The sequence below is a fragment of the Canis lupus genome, chromosome X (genome assembly GCF_048164855.1).
Source record: "Canis lupus baileyi chromosome X, mCanLup2.hap1, whole genome shotgun sequence".
NCBI classification, from domain to species: Eukaryota; Metazoa; Chordata; class Mammalia; order Carnivora; family Canidae; genus Canis; species Canis lupus.
This window is the reverse complement of record NC_132876.1, coordinates 121,940,193-121,953,752: the sequence shown is the minus strand read 5'-3', so window position 1 is coordinate 121,953,752 and position 13,560 is coordinate 121,940,193. Positions and strand designations below refer to the sequence as shown.

Genomic DNA, 13,560 nt, shown 5'->3' with positions numbered 1-13,560 from the left:
GGCAGCTTCTGTGATTGACCTATTTATTGGCATTAAATGAAAAAGCTTTGACCATAAAACCAAGGCTTGCCTAGAACTCTGAATAATGAGATCAAATGTACAAGCCTACTTATTCTTTCTCCCCCCAACCTCACTGTGTGTGTGTGTGTGTGTGTGTGTGTGTGTGGGTGGGTGGGTTGGTGGGTGTGCATGTGGCTAACCAGCAAGATTTATGCAAGGTGAACCAGGGTTTGTTTTGAAGGATAATATAGGAATTGTTTTCTTGAAAATAAAGCTGAATAGAACAATGGTAATACACAGTTTCATTCTCTGCTTAAAAATGCAGTCACGTTCCAATAAGCTATTCTTTTCCTAGTATTTTTTTTTTTTTTGCTTTGACAGTCTATTGGCCATTTTTCTACTTATTAGCACTTCCATCAGAAGGAAGGAAAAGGAGATGAAACTATAATATGTCAATTTCAGACACAGAGTCTTATATTAGGCCCAACACCACTGTGAAGTGTCTAGACAATTCTTGCTCCCCTGGGAGGGTTCAAAGCCGCCAGCCCTACAAAAGCTGTGTCCCTACTAAACAGTGGAGGATTGCAGCAAACACACTCCATCCTCCTTAATTCTCCTGTGTGATGATCACATTTCACACTTCACCCAAACAGATGCTAGGAGACAATTAGACTAGGTGGGTTGGAAGTAAAGATATTAAGAGATTGTTATCTGCTAATATGAAAATTGCCTTAACAACATTCAGAATAGACAGATTTACTTCATATGAGTTTCGGTTTGAACATAAATAAATTATGGTTGTTCTCCTTTCTTTCAGTTAATGCTGACTGAAAATTCTTAAAGAAACAATTAATATAAGCCAGAATGAATTGATTCTTGCTTTGGATAACTTGTATTGATTTTACAGCCATTCCATTTCCCTAGTGAGTTAAATTTTTAAAGAATCCACATGTCTCAGTATTTATAGTCGATCTAGAATTATCACAACCTAAAACTGGCATCTACTGTGTATTCAACTAATATTCAGCAAGGGAGCCAAGAATACTCATGGGGAAAAGATAGTCTTTTTAATACCTGGTGTTGAGGTAATTGAACGTTCACATGCAAAAGAATGAAGCTGGACTCCTAGCTTACACAAAATTTAACTAGATATGGGCTAAAGATCTAAATATAAAACCTGAAACCAAACAATTCTTAAAAGAAAGAATAGGAGGGGCACCTGGGTGGCTCAGTGGTTGAGCATCAGGTCCTGGGCTCAGGTCGTGATCCCAGGGTCTTGGGATCGAGTCCCACATCGGGCTCCCTATGGGGACTCTGCTTCTCCCTCTGCCTATGTCTCTGCCTTCTGTGTGTCTCATGAATAAATAAATAAAATCTTTTTTTAAAAAAAGAATAGGAGAAAAGCTCCCTGGCATAGGCCTTGGCAATGATTTTCTGAATATGTCACCAAAAGCATAAGCAATAAAAGTAGAAATAAACAAATGAGTCTACGTCACTTGAAAAGGCTTCAGTACAGCAAAAGATCAACAAAACGAAAACGCACCCTAAGTAATGGAAGGAAATATTTGCAAATCATATATCTGATAAATATTATCTACAACTTATAAGGAACTCCTACAACTCAACAGCAAACAAAACAAAAAAACCCAATAACCCAAAAGATCTGAACAGACACTTTCGCAAAGCAGACTTGCAAATGGCCAATAGGTACTGGCAAGGTGCTCCACACCACTCATCATCAGGGAAAAACAGATTAAAAGCACCGTGAGACATGGTCTGACACCTTTTAGGATGACTACTATCAAGATACAAGAGTTAACAGGTATTGCTGAGGATGGGGAGAAAGGGGACCCCTGGTGAACTGTTGGTGGGGATGCAAACTGGTGCGGCTGCTCTGAAGAACAGTATGGAGGTTCCTCAAATAGTTAAAGATTGAACTACCATGTGATCCAGCAATTCCACTTGTGGGTATATATCCACAGTAAATGAAATCATTACGTTGAAGACATACCTGCAACCTTGTGTTCACTAAAGCATTATTTATAAAAGTCAAGACGTGGAAACCACCTAAGTGTCCACTGTGGGAGAAATGGATTAAGAGACAGTGATGTGTGTGGGTAGTTTGGACATAAAATGGGTAGTTTGGACATAGAAATATGCCATGTGAGGCAATATGGATGAAGCTTGATGGCATATGCTAAATGATATGAGATAGACAAAGACAGATATTGCATGATCTGACTTCCAGGTGGAATCTAAAAACAAAGAAGCAAAAAAAATCACAGAAACAGTAAACTGGTAGTTGCCAAGGGTTGGGGTGGGGGAAAGGGATGATGGTAGTCAAAAAGTCTCAACTCTCAGTCTTAAGATGGTACGTTCTTGGGATCTAATGTCCAGCACGATGACTATAGTTTATCAACAATGAATTGTCTACTTGCCAGTTGCTGAGACAATAGATCTTAAGAGTTCTCTCTACACATAATAATAGTTAAGTACCAGGCGATAGATGTGTTGACTAACCTTATCATGGCAGCAATACATACATATATCAGATCTTCACATTTTACACCTTAAATGTACACAATTATACCAAATTAGATGTTACGTATATGTCAATTATATCTCAATAATGCTGGGAAAAAATTAGAAATTAAAAAGTGGCATCTAGTGTCCCTGTCCTATGTTTTGTGTGTGCGTGTGTGTGTGTGACTCAAGCTTTAGTGTCACGTCTTAATTAATATGCAAATGACACTAAACTTTAAGAAGTGTTGCCGTTCATGAGAGTGAAAGTAGGGATTTTGCTTTTAAACAGGTTATTTTACAAGTTTTTTTTTTTAAAATAACAAAGTAAAATTGTGCTAAAATTCCAAAAAGCACATAATTTCCTCAGGGCACCACCTTAATCTCCAGTGATAGTTCTATTCAAAGTGTCCTAATGCACATTTATTGAAAACGATTTGGCTTTGAGACATTTTCCATTAGCGCTAATATGGGTAATCACGCTTCTTCAGTACAAAGTATTTTATACAGACATTGTGAAAGAGCTGAAGGTCAACATGATACTAGAGATCCATCTTCTAAGTGGCAAAATTTCACGTTGGGCTTGTCAGCAAAGAAAGCTGGGGTAACACTCTTAAGAGTAGTGCCAAAAAGATTGGGTCAAAGAGATGGTTTGGATTCATAGAATGAACCATTCCTACTTCCAATTCAATGAAAAAGCCATATTTGAAACACCTTGGGAAGCTTACAATTGTACATAGGATGAGAAATCTCTAAGTTAGATGCAGAGTAATGGAAATTTACAAGAATAAAGAAAATGGAAAATTTGATAATGATAATGTTAAAAGTTTCGGGAAATAGTCAATAGAAGTAGTAGCAGATTAGAACTTTTTATGGCATAGGGTTCTATGGAACCCTTTAATTCTAAATAATGTTTTCGACTACTACCCCAAGACCGAGAGTTGCAAGGTCTACTGACTGAGCCAGCCAGATGCCCTTAACTCTATTACTTTTGATGGCAGAAATGCACGCTTTTTTCTCATGCTCATTTCCGTATACTCAAGTAGGCTTGAAATTTTATTCTATTTTATTTGAAAAGATTTTATTTTTAAGTAATCTCTACACCCAATGTGGGGCTGGAAGTCACAATCTCAACATCAAGAGTTGCACGTTCCACAGACTGAGCCAGCTGGGCACCCCAGGGCCTGAATTTTTAAATAGTTACCTTTCAGAGCGTCATAGCCAAGAGCGTCAATCTGTGCAGAGTCACACTGAGTAATTTATTTAGCTGTTTTATGCCAGAAACTACGCTAAGTCATTAATCCTGCTGAATGGTGGAAATGCCGTAAGGAAGCATTCTAACCTAAGTTGGATTTTCCAAGCAAAATCCAAAAATACAATAACACATAGGCAGTGCTTCAATTAGAGATGAATTAATAAAGATTAAAATGTAAAAAAGGGCCTAAATGAGGATAAAACATAATGAAAATGCCTAGTATTGGTTCTTTGGTTAAAAACACAGTGTGCAGATAGAGTGTTTAATATGATAGTCTTTAAAAGGGGGGAGAGAGCCCAAATATATAAAGTGAGAACGGGTGATAGGAATCACAGCAATGAAGGAATTTAAGGAATCAAAAGCAGCTTGTTTGATCCACTTGGTGCAAATGCATTTGAGGACTCCAATGACATGGGTGATTTTCTATACGTACACATTTTTTTTTCTCCCCAGAAGACATAAGAACTGGAAACTAATTATAAAATCCCAGAGAGACCAGACCTCATTCCCTGCCTCACCCACTCTCCTGTCAAACACAGCATTTCCAGATGGCTTTACAGTTTTTTTTTTTCTTTGAAAATAAGATTTACTTGCGAATATTTACGCTGGTTGAGAACATAGAAAAGGAGAAATAGTTCCAAATTTTCATTATGAAGCGAAGAAAGCACCGATAATGAACTCCAAGAAACACAGCACAAACAACAACGCACAGATAGGAAAATCTACAACAGCTACCGAATAGAAGCCAGCTGAGGTTTCAAGAAAAATTCGCTGTGGTGACTTGACGTTGATTTTGAGGATAAATGTGGATTTCTGTTATTAGTCAACTTATTATATTAAATGTACTAATATAATCACCATCTATATCAATCATCTCCATAAGAAATGAAAGGCACTGAATGAAAGTTAATGTTTGTCCTTCATTGAAAAAAAAAGCAAGACAGAAACAGATGTGTATTATTTTATTTATTTTATTTTATTTATTTTATTACTTTGATTTAATTTAATTTAATTTAATTTTATTTTATTTTATTTTATAAGGTTTTATTTACTTATGTGGAAGACAGAGACCAAGCATGAGAGAGAGCATGAACAGAGGGGACTGTAGAGAGAGAAGCAGACTACCCATTGAGCCGGGAGTCCAATGTGGGGCTCAACTCCAGGACCCCGGGACCTTGACCTGAGCTGAAGGCAGATCCTTAACTGACTAAGCCACTCACGTGCCCCGAATGTGTGTGTGTGCATATATATATATTGTTTATGCATGATGTTGATGAGCATCATGTTCATCTATATGCTATACGCAAATAGATAAAAACACAAAGGGCATCCATATTTGAAGGAAGGAGGTGATTTTTATGATCATTGCAGATTTTTGATCACATAAGAAGAAAACCCAAGAATGTCAAGACATGACAGCAAATAGCAAGGTTAGGAAGCTAGAATAATGCATAGAATACATATTCTATAAATTTTGAGAAAAGGATTAGAAACTATAACAGTAGGAAGAATTTATAGCAGCTCTGAAACAATATATATTTGACAAGAACTAGCAAGGCTCATGAATCTATTCTGAAATGTTCTTGAGGTCAGCATAACTGTAATACTAAACCCTAAGAAAACAATCAAAAGGAAGAAAATTGGAGTTCAGTCTTCTGACAATCCTTCTTACTGATGCAGAATTTATAAAATTATGTGTAATTATAATACATAGTAAGATGTATTCTGTGATAGAATTTATATATACATTATATATATATATTCCAGTGATAAAGGGAAACATCACATAATACAACATTTTAAAGTAGGATTAATTTAAGGAATACAAGCATACAAAGGTGATTAAAATTTGAGTCATTTAAAGTAAACAACCATAATAAAAGAAACAGGAAAATACATATGTGACATTTCCATAAATGCAGAAAAATGCATTTTATTTTATTTTTTTTTTAATTTTTTATTTATTTATGATAGTCACACAGAGAGAGAGAGAGGCAGAGACACAGGCAGAGGGAGAAGCAGGCTCCATGCACCGGGAGCCTGACGTGGGATTCGATCCCGGGTTTCCAGGATCGCGCCCTGGGCCAAAGGCAGGCGCCAAACCGCTGCGCCACCCAGGGATCCCAGAAAAATGCATTTTAAAAGGATGAAAGATATTAACTATAATTAATAAAATGTATCTGCATCATGACATTCGAAGGGAACTTCCCTAAACATATAATAGATTTCAACTTTAGAAAAAGAGACCACAGGGGCAGCCCCGGTGGCTCAGCGGTTTAGCGCCTGCCTTTGGCCCAGGGTGTGATCCTGGGGTCCCTGGATTGAGTCCCGTGTAGGGCTCCCTGTGTGGAGCCTGCTTCTCCCTCTGCCTGGGTATCTGCCTCTCTCTCTCTCTCTCTCTCTCTCTCTCTCTCTCCCTCTCTCTGTCTCTCATGAATAAATCAATAAAATCTTAAAAAAAAATAGAGACCACAATACATCAAACAGCATATTTTGGGGCTGAAATGGGGAAAGAGTCTCCTGAGATTGGGAATGAGACTCGTGTGGCTGACATTCTCAGGTCTTTCCACGGTGCAGCAGGATTACTGGGCAGCACATGCAGAACAGTAAAGATAAATGCAAATAATATGATTGGAAAAGGAGAGTCAAGGCTTTGTGAGTTTAAAATCCAAATAAAAAATCTACAACAAAGCTATTAGAATTAGTAACTTCACCGGTTAATAAAGAAAACACAGATACCATCCATCGTGCCTACCAACCATGCCAGTAAAAAAAGAAAAAAAAAAAAAGAAAAAAGAAACTATCCTTTAAGGATATGGTAATGTTTCCAATGGCACATTCACAATAGTGTCTTCCCATAGTCGTGCCAGACACGCACAGAGAAGAGTGAGGACAGGCCCATCATTGGGGGGATATATCGTGTTTGCAGATGGGAGTAGTGTCTATCGTAAAGGTGTTAGTGGTTCCAAAAGTGCTCTGAGGAGTCAAGGTGATGTGTGTCTGTGTGTGTTGAAAAGAGAAAGAAGGAGGTGAAGAAGTAGGAGGAGGAAAGAAAATGATGGAGAGTAGGAGGAGGAGGGGGGAGGAACAGGAGGAAGACAGACTAGAGATGGAGATCCAAACACCATCAGCCACACTTCTCACGTGGACTGATTGACAACACTCATCAAAGAGCCCGGACCCATGACCCCCAGCAGGCTCTAAGCAAGTGTGTTCAATGACCAGAGAACACCGTAAGCTAGAGTCTTCCTAAATTACTCCATCTGGAAACGGGGTCGTTGCCACAGAACTAATTTAGACGAGGTCATGTGGGAGTAGAGTGGGGCCCTGATATGCCCGGTGTCCTTCTAGAAAGGGGAGATGCAGACACTTGGGCAGGGGGAATGTCACTTGCAGATGAAGACTGGTGTGTGTTAGCGAAGTCATGGTGGACCTGGCCAGGAAACCCCCAGAAGCTACGGGAAAGGCATGGAACAGATGGAACATGGAACATGGAACATGGAACACATGTCACAAGGGCCCAGGCCCACCAGCCCCCAGGACCATCGGAGGACAAACTTTTCATTATTTGATCCCATTCAGTCTGTGGGACTCTATGACGACTGCCATCAGGAAGGAGCACACTTGCTTTTAGCCAACGCTTGGCCTGGACAACCAATCTCCATGCTTTGTAATGGCTTTATGATGAGTATCTTGTCTTTCCCTTCCCTCTTTCCACTGATGGGTGGGCGACCCGAGGATTAAATTTTCCAAGTGGAAGACTTCTACGTGATATGACGGTTCTCCAGAATCTCTGAATCATCTTCCCTTCCCTGAAGCATTACAAATATTTGAAGGAGAATCATCGTAATCATAATCATAATAAAAAAAAAAAAGGCTGAGAAGGGCATTGGCTAACTGCAAATACCCCTTACTTCAATTTTCTTATAATGTCTATACTTTGGCTTACAATACAGAGTGAACTGATCCTACAGTGAACCCAACTTTGTCAAACTTGTGTTTCTACAAGTCTCCCGCTTTACTTATGGAATATAAAGTAGTGATAAAGACAATAACAGATTTATTGAAGACTGCCATGGATTTTTCCATGATCGCATGGAACAGTAGAGTATCGTCTGTATTCATTTTGAATATATATATATGGAAATCGTCGACACCACGTTATTTCAAACATATGTGTCCCCGTTTCCTCCAATGCATCTTGGTGTATAGAACCAAGGCTGGTGGAGAGGTGGCTTTTCTTCTCCTCCTCTGGGGTTTGTCACCATGTGTCCTTGAGAGGCAACGAGGAAGAAATGGATTAATTAATACCGTAGGGAAGTTCTCTTTCCTACTCAGTAAACCGCATAGTATCCTGGAGAAATGCATCTTTACAGGCAAGAGAGTTTCCAATTAAAATGAAACTTTTGTGACACAGAAAAGTGAAATAGAAATGACAAAGCATACGCAAGTTTTATTTACAATATGTATGGCTTAACACCATTTACGCTGAGTCTCTACGAATTGACTACCATTTGGGGTAAAATTAACAGCATTGGATTTGCAACAGAAAAAGAAAGATGTGGTTTGTTACATTTTTTTGTAGGAGTGCAATACATGACAGAAATATGAATACAGACACTAATGAGCAAGTGATAGATATATTTCATTATTACCATACGTGTCTATTTTATAAAATATGATGTGCTCTCGGTTCACAAATGGCAAATACACATAAAACAATCCTAAAGACTAAATAATGCAACTGGCTCAAATTGATCTATGTGACTGTCCTAGAATTCCATTAAAGAAAGATTAAGGGATTTTTCCATGAAAGGTATAAAATAAGAAATGAAAGTCTGAACGATTTCAGGAAAAAAAAATCAAGCCTTCGTACAAAGACATGATTCTGAATGAAATATGAATGAAATGCATCAGTTTGGATCTTCTCAATAAATAGCTCGGGAAGGCAAGATAAACTCAACCTTTTACTGAGAAACGATAAGGTTATGGAAGGGAAAACCTCCTGTCTAGTATTCATAGACTCAATCTGACTCATTTTCCATGGTTTCACTGAAATAATTAAAAAGAAAATCAGAAGAAGGAGGTATCTAGAGACTTCCTTTCATCACATCCATGAATTTAAAGTGAAGATTTCCAATTTAAAAGTAAAAACAACTGGGCATCCCAGGTGGCTCAGCGGTTTAGCGCCGCCTTCAGCCCAGGGCGTGATCCTGGGGACTCTGGATGGAGTCCCACGTCGGGCTCCCTGCATGGAGCCTACTTCTCCCTCTGCCTGGGTCTCTGCCTCTCTCTCTCTCTCTCATGAGTAAATAAATAAAAAATCTTAAAAAAAAAAAAAGTAAAAACAACCAAAGCCTTGTTCATTCAGATAATTGCTGATTTTTGTCTAAATTTTAGGAAAAACAACAACAACGACAACAGAGGGAAGACCCAAAGATCCACGTGAATACAGTTCTTTGGATGTATACATTTCAGATGACGGGAAGTTGTCTCCAATGGAGCTCATTATGGGAGGAATAGATGAGAAAAATAAAGTGAGCTCTTTCCCCTTCACATTTTTACTTTGGTCTAACGCTTATTTTGTCTTCACAGAAATGGATATGATAAAAGCAATACATGCTAAGGTGGGTTTCTTTAAAGAATAAATTGTAAAATTTATGATGTAACAGGGGCACACAGAGCATTGTGATGTATTTCGACTTACCTAGATACCTCACTACTCAGCGGACTCTCCCTCGTACCCACTTACCCCTTGGGATATTGGTGTCGTGTAAGAAGCTCACATTATTCAATGTATTTAATGAAGTCATGGGGTCCCAAGACCTTTGGAAAGTTATTTTCTGAGATCTACTGGATTTCTGTGAAACCGTGTGGCTGAAATCATAGTCCCATGAAGTTCTGATTTTGGAAAAGGATAGAGAGAGATCAGGAAGGTAGGAGATTGACAGAACCTATAAATTTGCTAAGAGAGCGCCCTGGCTTGATTTTGATAAATTGTATTCAAATAAGAGATGTACAGAATCGATAAGAGTGTCGTGTTAATCCACGGGTCAACTCTACAATATGGACGGACGTAATTATCTAGCTCCATATGGTGGTTGGTTCTCTGCCAACCTGAATGTAAATTCTGGGAACAGTGGTGTCAAGTTTTTCATGTATGGATAAGTTCCCAATTTTTAAAAATCCATCCTGATTCCCACGCCCCCGACCCCCATTTTTTTCCTCTCTCCCTCATGCCTTCTCTCACATAAACCAGCTACAAGATAACATCTTCCAACTCAACGGTGTTTGACCTCCTGACTGCCAGATTGTCTACACCTTAGATCACAGTCAGTCAAATCTTGTAGGGACACTGTTCATGTACGCCATGGTTATAGCCAAACATAGTGACCACATTAGAGTTTGAAGTCAGAGTCAGGGGGACACCACATTATCCAGGTGGGGTGGTGGCCAACGTGCTGAGCCAAGTGTCAGGTTGGGCTTGGGAGACTACATTAAGAAAATACTATGAAGGTCTTTGTCTATCAAATTATGATATTTATCTTTCTTCCTTTTGAGTAGTGGAAGCATGTAATTGGTTCTATGTCATGACTAGGTCATGCCTCCAAATCTGTGTAGATGCTATCCCGAAAGGAGAGATTGGTGGCCATCGAACTGTCCTGTGGACTATGACACGTGCCCAGGCAAGTGGCAGCAGGGCCCTATGGTGGAGTGGAGACATCTGGTTGAATCGGGAAGGGTGAACTCACAGCTTTAATTCCCACCACTCAAGAGACTCAGTCCAACAGCTGGAGGAAAGAAGAGCTTGTAGTAAACACGGTTCTATGAAGCAAGTAGAAGGGGAAGTCACCAGCAGGTGCGAAGCCTCACACACTTCTGGATGATGGAAGGCAGGTGGGAACATACTGAACCACTGAACAACTTAGAGAAAGGTACAGCGCAGAGGGTGCTTGGAAGATGTGCCCGAAGAGGTTCTGATGTCACGTGCCATCGGAGGCTGGCAGTGAAGTCATAATTTGATGGGCCAAACATGGCTGTTTATGTAAAAATATGGTACGTTTTGTAAAATGATCACTATCAAGCAATAGAAACACTGTGATTTCTATTTAAAAATTGTCCCCTTGGGATCCCTGGGTGGCTCAGCGGTTTAGAGCCACCGTCGGCCTGGGGTGTGATCCTGGAGACCCGGGATTGAGTCCCATGTCGGGCTCCCTGCATGGAGCCTGCTTCTTCCTTGGCCTGTGTCTCTGCCTCTCTCTCTCTCTGTCTCTGTCTCTGTGTATCATGAATAAATAAATAAAATATTTTTAAAAAATTGTCCCCTTGGGGCACCTGGGTGGCTCAGGTGGTTAAGCATCTGTCTTTGGCTCAGGTCATGATCAGGGTCTTGGGATGGAGCCTCATGTTGGGCTCTCCACTCAGTGGACAGTCTACCTCTCCCTCTCCTTCTGTCCCTTTCTCCCGGGTCACGATTTCCCTGTGTGTCTCAAAAAATAAATAAAATCTTTTAAAAAAACAAATGCATAAAATAAAGAATAAAAATTGTGCCCTAAAGTGCCTAATGCAATCTATACTGATAGCCAGTCGAAGACTACACTCATATGTTTTTCTTTGAGTCGTTTTGAAAATTTATTTTTGGATGATAATTTTTTTCCCAAATATTTTGCCTTATTGCTGCACACAAATGTGCCCTGACTAAAGCCATAGAATTTTTATTAATATAAATATGTTAATGTAAATTAGTTATTTATGTAGAATTCACGTATTCACATAAGAATTTCAATATATAGAATTTTATTTTTCTGCCTTGTTTTCTTTTTTTTTTTCTGCCTTGTTTTCACGAATGTTTTATCTTTGTTGGTGGTGTTATCTGGCCAGTGGGGACTTTCATTGCATTAGTTTCTTACACATCCACTTTTTACACAAATAAATAAAATAGTTTGAGTCTTGACTAATGTATACAACTGTGTAACCGACATCTCTGTCAAAATAAAGGGTGTTTCTATCACCTCAGATGCTACAAGACAAAAGCTATGTTACATTTCCCATATGATTCAAACCAAAATTGTATTAATTTCCCTTGTGATTCCTTATCTAATCCATGGGTAGTTTTCTGAAGGTGAAGGCAACAAAAAATGATATGACGTGTCATTCATATTTTAACCTTACTACATCCTAATAGAGTAAGACTTTGTGTATCTTGGGTTATATAAAATATTCTGGTCTTTTTTCCCCTAAATTTTAAGTAATCTCTACACCTAACATGGGGCTTGAGCTCAGGATCCTGATGGCAAGTCACGTGCTCTACAGACTGAGCCATCCAGGAGCCCCTAAAATATTCTTAATGTTGATTTTACCTGTTTTGATTTGCTTTTTGAAGCATAACTAGTATGATATTTAAAAATCAGACTTTGAGTTCACTTTATATTACTCTTGAAATAAGACTGGATGGGGGTCATTTACCTTTGATGCAATTATAACTATTATATGAAAGGTATAAATCTGCTATGTTATTATTTGTTTTCTGTTTGTCATACCTTCTTTTTTCCTTGGGTCGGGTATATTTTAATATTCCGTTTTAGCTCTGCTATGGGCTTTTTATGGGTGATTATTTGCTTATTTTACAATATTTTAGCTTATTTTATATTTTATATATATTTAACTTATATTAACTTATAACAAGCTGCTTTCAAATAATTTATACCATTTTGTATATCATGTAAGAACTTCACATTGTACACAGCCCTATTCTTTATTTGTGCCATTTTGTCACATATTTTTGTATGTGTGTGTTACATAATGCAGGATATATTTTTTACTGCTTTATTTCACACACTGAATTATGATTTGGTGCATTAAAATACAATTATTTCGGGATCCCTGGGTGGCTCAGTGGTTTAGCGCCTGCCTTCGGCCCAGGGTGTGGTCCTAGAGTCCCGGGATCGAGTCCTGCATCAGGCTCCTGGCATGGAGCCTGCTTCTCCCTCTGCCTGTGTCTCTGCCTCTCCCTTTCTTTCTCTATGTCTACCATGAATGAATAAATAAAATCTTTTTTAAAAAAAAAGCCACACAATTATTTCCTGTTTACATGTAAAACTACCATTTCTAGCCCTGTTTGTTCCTGGGTAGATATGTTTCTATCTGGTTTTACTTGTCTTCGAGATGATGCATGTTTGTTAGAATTTCTTGTGGTGTACATCTGCTGGCCGAGAATTTACTTAGCTTTGATTCATCTGAAAATATTTTCATTTTCCCCTCATTTTTGAAGTATAATTTTTTCAGGGAGAGTCATATTTCCTACTTATTCTTTCTTCAGCTTTAGTAGTTTGTATGTTTCCAAGAGCTTGATCATGTCAGCTCTTTTATGGGATGTTTGCCATCTAATTGTTCATAGCATTCTCTTGATATCCATTCCATTTTGATAAGACTAGTAGCAATGTCCACACTTTCAGGTCTGATCTTAGTAGTATGATTCTTCTCTTTTTTTTCTCGGTGTGTCTAGCTAAGGATGTGTCAATTTTGGCCAAAGAACCAACTTTTGGGTCTGTTAATTCTCTGTGATGGTTTTCAGTTCTCTATTGTGTTTTTCTCCACTCTGTTTTTTATGATTTCCTTCTGAAATCTATTTTTACTAAATATATAATCCTCGGTAGACATATATGTATTTTCCCCCCTTGGAAGACACTGTGTCATTCATAAAATAATAAGTAAAGTTTTATACATGTTGGAGAATGCAAAGCTCTGAGGGAATGGTCCTCAGGAAGCTGTAGCTGAGACACACT

At 38.6% G+C, this 13,560-nt stretch overlaps 1 long non-coding RNA gene across 1 annotated transcript; it reads left to right on the top strand.

The window, feature by feature from the left end:
* The first annotated feature begins 7,300 nt into the window (after window positions 1-7,300).
* Window positions 7,301-9,339, top strand: LOC140627549 (uncharacterized). The gene is made up of 2 exons (XR_012026233.1): window positions 7,301-7,445; window positions 9,176-9,339. It is a non-coding gene; the product is annotated as an uncharacterized lncRNA (long non-coding RNA).
* The last annotated feature ends 4,221 nt before the right edge of the window (window positions 9,340-13,560 follow it).